The sequence below is a fragment of the Manis pentadactyla genome, chromosome 5 (genome assembly GCF_030020395.1).
Source record: "Manis pentadactyla isolate mManPen7 chromosome 5, mManPen7.hap1, whole genome shotgun sequence".
In the NCBI taxonomy this organism is placed as follows: domain Eukaryota; kingdom Metazoa; phylum Chordata; class Mammalia; order Pholidota; family Manidae; genus Manis; species Manis pentadactyla.
In genome coordinates this window covers 149,118,084-149,127,344 of record NC_080023.1, presented here as the reverse complement: position 1 = coordinate 149,127,344, position 9,261 = coordinate 149,118,084, and positions in this window count along the sequence as shown.

The following is a 9,261-nucleotide window of genomic DNA, read 5'->3' as shown; positions in this document are numbered from 1 at the left end:
CATAGGGATGGGTTGAGATAGCATGTCACACTGGGTGGGGGGGACAATGGTCATTCATGCAGAGTTCCAAGGCTAGATGGGTGCATGTGATTTATGGCCGAGTCTTCCGTTTGGTGGTAGTCAGTTCAATGGTTGTGATATCTGGGTAGTGTGAAGGGGTGTCCCTGTTTTATTTTTCTCACAGATTGAGCTTCCTCTCTGCCTGAGAGTGGCTACGGGAACCTGGGTCCTTAGGCAGCAGTCTGATCCCATTATCGCTCATTCATCTGACACACAGTGAAACATCAGAAGAGCACTTATGGATGCCAGGCACCTTTCTAAGCATGAGGGAGACACAGTGAACAGAACAGCCCAAACACCTGCCATCACGGAGTTTACATTATAGGGCATGTATGTGAGGGTGGGAGGGGTAACACAATGCAATAAATGAGTACATTAATTTTATTTGGTATGATAAAAAAGGAGAATGCTATGAAGAAACATAAGTGAAGAGGGTGAGAGGAAATTCAGTGAGTACTGTTTACATGGGAGGGAATTGAAGTTTTAAATAGGGTGGTGCAGAGCAAGAAAGCCCTGAGCATTGCCACACCTAGTAGAAGTGTGGTGTAGACATGTTAAGAGGCCTAATCAATGGGAAGGAAACCTTAGGTTGTGGTGAGGTGAACACAGAATCCTCAGGACTCACGACCAAGGGCGATAGCAAACAAGGCCCGTGGCCAGCAGAAGCATGGGCCAGCACGCAGCCAAGGGCCAGCAGACCCAGGGCACCAGCAGGAGGCGTGAGGACACAAAGCTCCTCCTCTGATGCTTTGAGGATATGTAGCTTTTCCTGCAGCTGCCACCATTCTGGGAAAAAAGAGAACTCTGGACAGGGAGAATCTGTCCAAAATACTGAGAAAATACCCATAAGAGATTTTTAACTGGGAAAAGTCCATGATATCTCCAGTTGGCCCCATTGTATTTTCTGCCGACTTCAGTCAGAGCAGGGAGAGGGGAAGATAAAATCAATTGTACTGTGTAAAGAATATGTTCCTGCATACATGAGTCTGTACACGTTGGCCACATTCTGTATGATTTGTAACTTTTTGCATAAGTCAAGGAAACCTGGGAAGTTTTGGATCTCTACTTCAGGACTGTATTGAGTTGATTTGTGGATGAGAGTGACTTCTTAACATACTGTGGTTTCGAACAAACTATTTGTAAAATTAACGGCATCTGATGACCCCCATTACCGTCTCCCTTCTTCCTGAAAGAAGGCATTTCATTGCTTTATGAAGCTGCACACAGAAGAGTAATTAAGTAACAGTTCAGGCCAATGGCCTCTCCCAGGAATTAATGGTAGGGAGAGTTCATTAATCCCAGCTGGTTATATAGCTTTTCCAGGAAATGCCCTGGACCAAGGTTATCGTAGCGACTGATGCATTGGATAGGGACATTAACTGGGATAAAAATAAAGCTGTTTCCTTCCTGGGGAGCATTTCTCCAGGAGGGGCTACCAAAGGCAAGCCTGTAGGGGCAGCAGAACCCCAAAGCTTGGGACCTTGTGTGGGACAAGGACAACAGACTGCTATTAGTGAGAATTGCTAAATCAAGGTAGGAACAGGGCCTTGGGGGCAAATTAAGATCATTGATGTAAGCATTGCTGCTATTCAAGAGGTGGCTTGATTAACACCCAGTGCAGCCTTAGAGCAGCTGTTTTCACCTCATAACTTTTCCAAGCCATGCTGGGCCCTGTGCAGAAGGGTCACTGAGACACATCAGACTGTGCTGCATTGTGGCCAGGAACTCTGGCCTTTGCATGGCAGCCTGTTGTGAAAACATCCCCTCCTCTTCCAGGCTGGGCACTTGGGATCTGTTTGCCTGGCCCTCTCCCTTCTGCTGTGATGGACACTTAGCTTGGCTATTGTGAATTGTGCTGTGATAAACATAGGGGTGCATGTGTTTTTTTAAACTGGGCTACTGCATTCTTTATGTATGTATGTATGTACTCATTCATTCATTCATTCATTTATTATCTATCTATCTATCTATCTATCAATCATCTATCTACCTATCTGTCCATCTATCTTTCTTTCACTAATATACAATTATATGAGTAACATAATGTTTACTAGACTCCCCCATCACAAACATGCCCCCAGATACCCCATTGCAGTTAATGTCCATGAGCATAGTAAGATACTATAGAATCACGACTTGTCTTCTCTGTGTTGTACAGCCCTCCCTGTGGCCCCCTCCCACATTATACATGCTAATCATAATGCAAGCTTTCTTTCCCTCTCCCCTTATCCCTCCACTCACAATGATCCACCCCAGTCCCTTTCCCTTTGGTAACTGTTAGTCCATTCTTGGGTTCTGTGAATCTGGTGCTGTTTTGCTCACTCAATTTCTCTTGGTTCTCCTTCTCCACAGGTTAGTGAAATCATTTGATACTTGTCTTTCTGTGCCTGGCTTATTTTTCTGAGCATAATACTCTCTATCTCCATCCATGTTGTTGTAAATGGTAGGATTTGTTTTCTTCATGTGACTGAATAATATTCCACTGTTCATCTACTGATAGACACTTAGCTGGCTATTGTGAATAGTGCTGTGATAAACATAGGGGTGCACATGTCTTTTTAAAACTCGGCTGCTGTATTCTATTATTTATTTCTGTATGTATGTATGTATTTAGTTAGTTAGTTAGTTAGTTATCATTAGTCTACAATTACATGGGTAACATTATGTTTAGTAGACTCCCCCATCACCAATTTACCAAAGGGTAATGGACTAGGAAGTCTGGATGGGAAGGGAGGGAGAAGGGTGGAAAGGGGGCATTACAACTAGCTCACATAATGTGGGAGTGGTCCCACAGGGTAGTCAGTACAGTACAGAGAAGTCAAGTAGTGATTCTATATCATCTTACTAGGCTGATGGACAGTGACTGTAATGGGGTATGTGGGGGGTACTTGATGATCTGGGCACTCTAGTAACCATAGTGTTGCTCATATAATTGTAGATAGTTTATTGTGAATAGTGCTGCAATAAACATAGGGGTGCATTTGTCTTTTTCAAACTGGGCTCCTACATTCCTAGGGAAAATTTCCTGGAGTGTAATTTTGAGTCAAATGGTATTTCTATATTTAGTTATGAGAGGAACCTCCTTACTGCTTTTCACAATGGTTGAACTAATTTACATTCCCACCAGCAGTGTAGGAGAGATCCCCTTTCTCCACAACCTCACCAACATTTGTTGTTGTTTGTCTTTTGGATGGTGGCCCTCCTGACCGGTGTGAGGTGATATCTCATTGTGGTTTTAGTTTGCATTTCTCTGATGATTAGTGATGTGGAGCATCTTTTCATGTGCCTGTTGGCCATATGAATTTCTTCTTTGGAGAAGTGTCTGTTCAGCTCCTCTGCCCATTTTTTAATTGGCTTATTTGCTTTTTCTTTGTTGAGGTGCATGAACTCTTTATATAATTTGCATGTCAACCCCTTTTCAGATATGCCATTTATGAATATATTCTCCCATACTGTGTGATGTCTTTTTGTTCTACTGAAGGTGTCCTTTTCTGTACAGAAGCTTTTTAGTTTGTTATAGTCCCACTTGTTCAGTTTTGCTTTTGTTTCACTTTCCCAGGGAGATGTGTTCATGAAGTGGCTGCTCATGTTTACTCCAAGAGATTTTTGCCTATGATTTTTTCTAAGAGTTTTATGGTTTAATGACTTACATCCAGGTCTTTGATCCATTTTGAGATTACTTTTGTGTATGGGATTAAACAGTAATGCAGTTTCATTCTCTTACATGTAGCTGTCCAGTTTTGCAAACACCAGTGGTTGAAGAGGCTGTCATTTCCACATTGTATGTCCATGGCTCCTTTATCATATATTTATTGACCATATATGCTTGGGTTAATATCTGGACTCTCTATTCTGTTCCACTGGCCTATGGGTCTGTTCTTGTGCCAGTACCAAATTGTCTTGATTACTGTGGTTTTCTGTTAGAGCTTGAAGTTGGGGAGCAAGACCCCTCCCTGCTTTTATCTTTCTTCTCAGGAATGCTTTGGCTATTTGGGCTTTTTTGTGTGTCCATATGAATTTTAGAACTATTTATTTCAGTTCATTGAAGAATTCTGTTGGTATTTTGATAGGGATTGCATTGAATCTGTAGATTGCTTTAGGCAGGATTGCCATTTTGACAATATTCATTGTTCCTCCCTAAGAGCATAGGATGAATTTCCATGTATTAGTGTCCTCTTTTATTTTTCTTAAGAGTGTCCTGTAGTTTTAATGGTATAGGTCTTTAACTTCCTTAGTTAGGTGTATTCCTAGGTATTTCATTCTTTCTCCTGCAGATGTGAATGGAATCATTTTCCTGATTTCTCTTTCTGCTAGTTCATCGTGAGTGTATGGAAATGCAACAGATTTCTGCCTTTTAATTTTGTATCCTGCACCTTTGAATTCAGATATTAGTTCTAGTAGTTTTTGAGTGGATTCTTTAGGGTGTTTTATGTACAATACCATGTCATCTGCAAAGAGTGACACTTTGTCTTCTTCCTTGCCAATCTGGACGCCTTTTATTTCTTTGTTTTCTCTGATTGCTGTGGCTAGGACCTCCAGTACTATTTTGAATAAAAGCACGGGTGGATGAACGGCAGGCTGCTGATCACTGTAAGGTGCTGTGGAGCTGTGTTGTCACCCAGGAGGTTAGGGCACCTGAAGTTCCTTAAATTCCCAGCCTGCTGGTCTGAGTGTGCTATGATGATTTTGTCCACCTGTTAAACCCTGTCCCTTTAAGACTTTAAAAGCACCCACACTTCTTTTGTCCCAGGATAGCCAGCTGTGGGAACCTGTTCGCAGTCTTAGTCTTGTATTTTGCTTTTCTGTTCCTCTAATATCTAGTACACCATGCAATGTGTGTCTGTGCTCCCGGTGCAGATTACTAGGTCTGGTTATTTAGCAGACCTGTGCTTCCACGCTCTCCCCACTCTGATTCTTTTCCTCCCACCGGTGAGCTGGGGTGGGAGGAGTGCTCAGGTCCCTCCGGGTCATGGCTTTGTATCTTACACTTTTCGTGACTTGTTGAGTTCTCGGAGATGTAGTTGTGGCCTGGCTGGTGTACTGTATCTTCTGATAAATCTTTTAGCAATAGTTGTATTTGCTGTATTTTCAAAATATGTATGGCTTTGGGAGGAGATTTCTGCCACCCTACTCACGCCTCTATCCTGAGAATCCCCCTACTTGCCTACTATGACTTGTTGTGATGAGTGCCACACCTGGAGGGGTAATCTCAGTACAGGAATAACTTCCATTCTTACCAACTTTGTTCTTCCAACAGCTAATATATATTTTAAAATAAAAAAATATTTTATTGCTCTAAAGGAATTGATTGGAGGCCATAAAAAAGGAGCATTTACAATCCCCCAGTTACTTCCCATGGCACTTGGAATTAAAAAATCCAAATGCCTTACCATGGCTTACAGTGTGACTCGGTCCCTGTTGTCTCTCTAAGCTCAAACCCCGCTTCTCCTTGCTTAGCCCTCTCTAGCCACACTGTCTGAATATCTACCACTCCACTCAAGACCTTTCCACAGTTTTTTCCTCTTCCTGGAATGCTCTTCCCCTGACCTTCACCTGGCTGGCTCCATCTTGTCATTCATGTCTTGCTTACATGTCTTCTCAAAGATAACTTCTCTGACCACCCACTCTAAGTGCCACCCAGTCCTCCTCTATCAGCTGGTCCTGTTTTAGGTCTTTTCAACATCCTTTTCACTGTCTTCAGTGATTCAGACAGTTCACTGTATCTCACTGTCCTGAGAATGTTATCTCCAGGAAGACAGGAACTTCTCCCAACTTGCATACAGCTCCAGCGTCCGTGCCTGGAACATCCCGGGACCCCAGATGACACTCCATAAAGATTGTCGCATGTTCAAGTGATGTTAAAATAAATGTTGTCTCACTGTCACCAGAATGAATCACAGGGATGGGTAGTTAATTATGGTGATAACTGAGATGAACAATGAGAAACCCTGGCCTTTATGCTCTTGGGATCAAGTCTCCTCTACAAGGCAGTTAGAGCTTCATTAACACAGCAAATATTTATTGAGTACTTACCACATTCGTGGATCTGTGTCAGGCAAACGTCTATAAAAGTGAGCAAGAAAAACTCAGTTCTTGTCAAAGCCCTCATGGATGGGGCTTATAGCCATCAAGAGGAAGAAAATCTTGCTCTTTTAGGCCATTGTAGAGACATTGGCTTTGACTCAGAAAAATGAGGAACCATGGAAGGGTCTGAGCAGGACAGAGTCTGCCTTCTGTTCTGAAAGGATCACTCTGGTGGATATGTGACAAATTAGAGAGGCAAGGGTGGGAACAGGGAAGCCAGTCAGGACTGTAGTTCACAGGGTACATTGGGGAGGCCCCCAGGACACCTCAGCAAATTCAGCAGGGTGCCACAAGATACTTTGAAATTTTTTTTTCACATTTTACTGTCTTTATAATGACATAATACCTTTAAACGTACTCCTTGATTTTGTGTGGAATGAAATTTCCAGCTGGCCAAACATGCTGAGTGTGAAAAACTTCCTTTAGTCATTTTTGTAAAGCAGGTACAATAGCAACAAATTCCCTCTGTTTTTATTTATCTGTGAACATATTCACTTTGCATTTATTTATTTATTTATTTGTTTGAGAGGGCATCTCTCATATTTATTGATCAAATGGTTGTTAACAGTAAACAACAATAAAATTCTGTACAGGGGACTCGATGCACAATCATTAATCCACCCCAAGCCTAATTCTCATCAGTCTCCGATCTTCTGAAGCACAACGAACAAGTTCTTACATGGTGAACAAATTCTTACATAATGAATAAGTTCATACATGGTGAACAGTACAAGGGCAGTCATCACAGAAACTTTCGGTTTTGATCACGCATTATGAACTATAAACAATCAGGTCAAATATGAATATTCGTTTGATTTTTATACTTGATTTATATGTGAATCCCACATTTCTCCCTTATTATTATTATTATTATTTTTTAAAATAAAATGCTGAAGTGGTAGGTAGATGCAAGATAAAGGTAGAAAACATAGTTTAGTGCTGTAAGAAAGCAAATGTAGATGATCAGGTGTGTGCCTATAGGCTAAGTATTAATCTAAGCTAGACAAGGGCAACAAAACATCCACGGATGCAGAAGATTTCTCAAAACAGTGGGGGTGAGGTTCTAAGCCTCACCTCTGTTGATCCCCAATTTGTCACCTGACGGCCCCCCTGCGACTGTGCCTGTCTTAGGTTGTTCCTCCCTTGAGGAATCTTACCCATCTCTGGTTAACCAGTCATCTTCCGGGGCCATATAAGGAAATGTAAAGTTCGTAAGTGAGAGAGAAGCAATATTGTTTGAAAAGGTTGGCTTTTTACTTCTTTGCAGATTTATGCCCTGTGGGTTTTATGCCCAAAATTTGTCTTGAGGTATCTTTACCACTTGGAAGAATTATGATACTCGGTAAATTCGATATGAGGCACGAATTCTATTTAAGGGTTGTAATTAGGAAGGAAGAAATACTTCGAAATTTTGAAGGATGCACTGCAATACTTGCCATTTGTCATATACCACATGAGCTTCTAGCTAGTTCAGTAGTTTACAGACTGAACATCAAATCATGCTAATGTCCTTTCAGTGCCATCATATTTTTGTGAAGCGGGTTTTTGGCAGTAGCTGTAACAGAAAGCAAGTACTGTTTGAAAATCGATGTGAAGCAGGAAATGAGGCTGGCAGTTCAATTTAATTCTAAGGTTTGGGAAGTTGTACGGTGCCTGACAATCACACGCTTTAAATTAGCAAGGTAATTGGGGTTAAGATTGAAATAAAAATACTTTTCCTTTTATATTATTATTTCTAAGTGTCTACTTAGTTGTTGCTACAGTGTGCTGTATTACTGGATCATGTTTCCTGTGGCTGCTCCAACAAATCTGCACACCTCGGCGGCTTAAAAAAGCAGAAATTACTTTTTACAGTTCTGGAAGCCAGCAGTCTGAAATCAGTATCACTAGGACAAATTTAAAGTGTCATCAGGGCTTTCCCCGCTCCACAGGCTCTTGGGGGAGAGTTCATTCTTCACCTCTTCCAGGTTCTAGACAGTGGCTGCTGGCATTGCTTACGTGGTGACTACGGCACTGCAGTCTTTGCCTACACGATCACACTGCCTTCTCCTCTCTTCTGTCTCTATCAGATTTCCTTCCGGCTCCATTTTACAAGGACACGTAGTTCCTTTTAGGGATCAGCCTGATAATCGAGGAGAGCTTCCCCATCTCAAGATCCTTAACTTAATCAATATGCAAAGACCCTTTTTCTAAAGAAGGTAGTGATATTACAGGTTTCAGAACTTAGGACCTGATTGATCTCTTTGGCTGGCCAGTACCCAGCCTACTACAGGAATGAATACTTGTTAGATCGTTGGCATCTAACTACTTAATAAATGGAACTATTAGGTACTTCTTTTAGCCTAGAGATGAGACACCAAAGGCTCTGTGAATGTAGAAAGTTTGGGAACCTCTGAGATAGGAGGCTCTCCCAGTAGTCCATGTAGGAAATGATGTGGGCTTGAACTAGAGGGGATGGGGAGAAAAGTGATTGGACGTGGGAAAGTTCTGGAAACAACTGGAAGGTAAGGCAGATGGAATTTGCTGATGTTCTGGATGTGTGGTTGGGAGGGAGAGAGAGGAGTCAAAGAACTTTAAATGTTTGTGGCCTAAGTAATTAAAAACAAGGATTGCCATGAACTGAGATGAAGAAAACTGAACATGGACCAGGTTTTTTGCTGGGGAGGAGGCCAAATTGGAGATTCCATATTGTACATGTTTAGGAAAGGAGATACAAAGAGGAAAAGGGAAGGAATAGCCACATTTTTTCCACACTCCCCATGTGCCTACAGGTTTATTCCACCTCTTGTGGCCATATGTCCCTCCACTCTTGAGCTCATTATGTTGTGTTTGACTTCTTCAAAACATGGACTGAGAAAATGCAGACAGGAGGTGCCATTTTAGCCAGAGGAGACTCAGAAAGCCTCATCTGACCCAGGGTCCTAAGAAGAGACCGCAAGAGGAGCTCTGCTTTGGGGAACTGAAAATCACAGGACCCCAACCCCCATGTCACATAAGCATGTCACATGATGGAGTGGAATTCCAGAAAGATGGAGTCAGGAGCATAGGTTTTGAATCTCTCCAAAGCCTTGAATGGAAATAGGTCAACCAATACCCAAAACCCATGGGCACCACTTA